Source organism: Sceloporus occidentalis, unplaced genomic scaffold, assembly GCF_023333645.1.
Source record: "Sceloporus occidentalis isolate IW3139 unplaced genomic scaffold, rSceOcc1.0.p SCAF_19, whole genome shotgun sequence".
In the NCBI taxonomy this organism is placed as follows: domain Eukaryota; kingdom Metazoa; phylum Chordata; class Lepidosauria; order Squamata; family Phrynosomatidae; genus Sceloporus; species Sceloporus occidentalis.
The window spans coordinates 12066961-12070666 of NW_028316999.1; the positions used below are offsets into that span (position 1 = coordinate 12066961).

A 3706-nucleotide genomic window follows, 5' to 3' on the forward strand; every position below is an offset into this window, starting at 1 on the left:
TGATCTTAACCCTCTACGCTGTGCGTTTTCTTCACTGAGAGCTCCAGAGAAAGTGTCCAGCTTCTTTGATGTGTCGGTGTCTTCTTTCCCATGTGCCCATATAAAAAAGCCTTGAAGTTCACTCAGACTTTTATGCAGCAGGAACAGGATGCAAGCCGATTCACTTGGTGGTGAAGGGATTACAAAGGAAATTTAGGTAGAAGAAGGGGTGGGTATAGTTCTGAATTCCATTCTAGTTTCCACCTCCATTCTTCACCGCCCGCCGCCCTCTCCTATTGGGTGGCTTCTGCCGCGCGGGGGTGACCAGATCCCTCTTCCTTCGTGCTTCTGTCCACTTTGTGAATGGGGGGGCCGTGTGGTCCTCAGAATCTGAAGAGTCGGTGACCTCTGTTGAGTTCTGATATTCAAAATCTGTATCTTCAGAGTCCTCACTGGATTCAACCTCACTGATTCCTGAGCTCTCATCTTCCTCCCTGCCACGGACCTCCTCCTTATACTTCTCCAGGAGCTTCTCGCCTAACGCTGCTCTGCTACCCTGGCTACGGAGAACCTGTTTGAGGCGATCCTTCACAAACTCTTTCAGCTTCTTCCTCTTTCCTTTCTCTTCAGCCTTCATGGTTTTCATGGCATCGATCCAGAGGTGGACCTGTTCTTCGTCACTGGAGTCGACCTCCTCTTCGATAGCCTCAGAGTATGCCAGTGGAGCCATACAAATTGTGCAGATGTTATCAAGGATCTCAAAGCAGCCCCTGCAGTACATCCCTTTACAGCCTGGGGTGATGCAGGCCAGGCAGTCCTGCCCCTCGCTGCCAGTGATTATCTTGGCACATGCCATGCAGTACTGCTCATTGGTGCCCAACAGCTGGGCAAACCAGCGGCACCCGGGGAGTTTTGCCGCTAGGACCTGCAGGAAGCTAGAGTGCCCCCCGTCCTCTGCATTCATCCTCACGCTCCTGATCAAGGAGTCCTCAATGTTTGTGCGTTTGGTTATCAAGTTGTTGTAAAGAAAACAGATGCGCTCCTGCTCCCGGGATGGGTAATAATAGGCACAGATTACGCGCTGCAGCCTCCGTATGTAGACGCCAAATATCGCAATGAGGAAGCACAGGCCATACATTGAGCCTATGAGTATGTATCCTTTAAAGTCTGGGGCGGACGGAGCCACTAGGCATTTCTTTGACAAAACTGTCAAGTTCCCTCTCTGAAGGATGTCAAACGCAGACACCACATTGGAGAAGATTTCGCTGGCATAACCGGAGCCGTTGATCAGCACAGAGAACGTCACCGGAGCTCTGGCAACCACGTCCGCTTGCAGCAGGTAATACACCATGTCCAGCACCCAGTAGATGATGAAGTCCATCACCATCATGAATGCGACCACCAGAACATTTCGGAAGACGTTGATGATGTCAAAAGAATATCCCTTCCTCTCACGTTTGGTCAGGTAAAGCGAACCTGGCAGGATGAAGTTGTAGGCCTCTCTGGCGGAAAGGGGCAGGAGGGTTCTGCGCCCTTGCTTGGCTCTCATCACGTCCAGCTCTATGAAGGACCGTGTTATGTAGATATTGTCGTGGTTATCTTCATAGAGGTACTTGCGCTGGTACCGAGCGGCCATGATGTAGATGAAGAGGCAAACAAATGTCATTGAATAGCTGAACATGCTGAGCACATCCAGATAGGGGTTCAGTGTGCTCTGCACTTCGCTCATTATGCCGACTGCCACCTGCTTGATGCTCTTGCTGGAGTTCAGGTTTATGTCGAATTCGTGAATAACCGTCACGTTAAACTCAAACTTGTCCTTGATGTTGCGGAGCATGTTGATGATGGGGTTTTTCACATGCTTTCGGACATATTTCTGGAGATACTTTGGCAGGAGGCATAGGATTGTAACGGTTTTAGCCAGTCCACACAGCGGTTTGAAGGCGTCCACAATGTAGCACAGGAATGACAAGAATGACATCACCTGGAAGCACTGATTCCGCGCCGTGTCAAATATTTTCCTGCACTTTAGATAGGGAACTTCCAGTTCCTCGTTACAGACCTCCCCGATATTGGCGATAAAACGCCACACATTCCGCAGCACGCGTCCAATGTGCTTCACTCCGTCTGTCACCGTCTTGAAGAACTTTCTGGCCCGATCGGCCACCCCTTTCAGCCTCTGGCCGATGTTCTTCAGAATATCCAGCGCACTCACTAACGGCCTTTTAACTTTTTCCAGGAGCTCCTTGGTCTGGTTCATGGCCAGTTCCACGCCGCAGGACACGGACTCAGATGAGCGCCGGAAATTCTCCAAGGTGTTGGCTGCAGGTCCCTGTAAGGCCAGCGAGAAGGCGACCAGGAGCACGATGGTCTTCCCCTCAATTGAGAAGAGCTGGGGCAGCATAAGGAACACTGTGACCCGCATCTTCATGAAGAAGGCCATGCCGAGGGTGAGGAGGATGCAGATGACCACTGAGGACACGATGCAGTACTTCAGGTTATAGTTCTTCACAAAGAGGACGATGGCCGCATACATGGCGGTGAGAATCAACCCAAAGGTGAAGGCGCCACAGCTCCTCAGAGAAGATTTCACCGCATTGTCCTCTCGGAGTTGGGCTCTCACCTCCTTTTTGTCCTCGTCAATGTAATCCTCGGCGCTCACTTCCTCGACCTTCACTTCTTCAGGGCACAGGTTTGACAAGCAATTGCGGGAGCAGTCACAGGGGCAGTCGCGGGGGCAGTCGCAGTCCCGCGGGCAGTCGCAGGGGCAGTCGCAGGGGCACTTGCGCTTGCAGGGGCACTTGCAGGAGCAAGGACAGTTGCAGGAACAGGCGCAGGGGCAGGTACTCCGGCATAGGCCACATGTGGTTTTGCAGCAGGTACACATCCATTCCCAGGGACCTAGTGTTGTCCCCATCTTGTCAGTTGTTTTTTTGCAACAATATCTGCCCTGACTTGCCTCACTCAGCGATCACAAAAGCAGGAGGAGAAATGGGTCAAAATGAAGAAATAAAAGTCAGTCTCTTTACTAATCTTTTGCACTACTGGAGGTTCAGTCACTACAAGTAGCTTGCTGTCTCCTCTAGTACTGAAGCTCCACGCCCAGTGCGAGGTTATTATGCTCTGATGATGTCACAATAGCACTGCTGTCATGACAGGGAGAGCAGGGCACATGCCAGCACCTACGGGGGAGGGGCACCTTGCTTTTTATTAAGATAAACTGACATAACAGTTATGAGAAGCTTATTAAACTATCTATCTATCTATCTATCTATCTATCTATCTATCTATCTATATATATATATTTATCTCTCTCTCTCTTTCTCTCTCTCTTTCTCTCTCTCTCTCTCTCTCTCTCTCTCTCTCTATATATATATATATATATATATACATACATTAAATTACATACCCTTTAAGTCATAAAATCTGGTTGTAGTCAGAAAAATCTGTGTGGCACAATTCAGTGGTTGACTAAAAGATAATAAAGGGTATGAGCCAAAATGCATGTAAGGACCATATCACGTAATGAAACCACAAGGGTTTGCTTTGAGAGCAGCCAAACCACTTTACCAGCAGTTAGACCAAAGGGACTGTAGAAAGAGGTATCTAAAGTGTAAAATTACAGACACATGTTTCTAATTTAAGTTGGTGGAGATCCCAGAACAGTACTGAATGCCCAATTATTGCTTTGGCAGAAATCCCTTAACAGTATGCAAGGATCTCAGCA

General features: G+C 49.1%; 1 pseudogene; it reads right to left on the minus strand.

Annotated features, from left to right (window-relative positions):
- Positions 1–232: 232 nt before the first annotated feature.
- On the minus strand, positions 233–2896 carry LOC149302399 (DC-STAMP domain-containing protein 2 pseudogene; annotated as a pseudogene).
- Between the last annotated feature and the right edge of the window lie 810 nt (positions 2897–3706).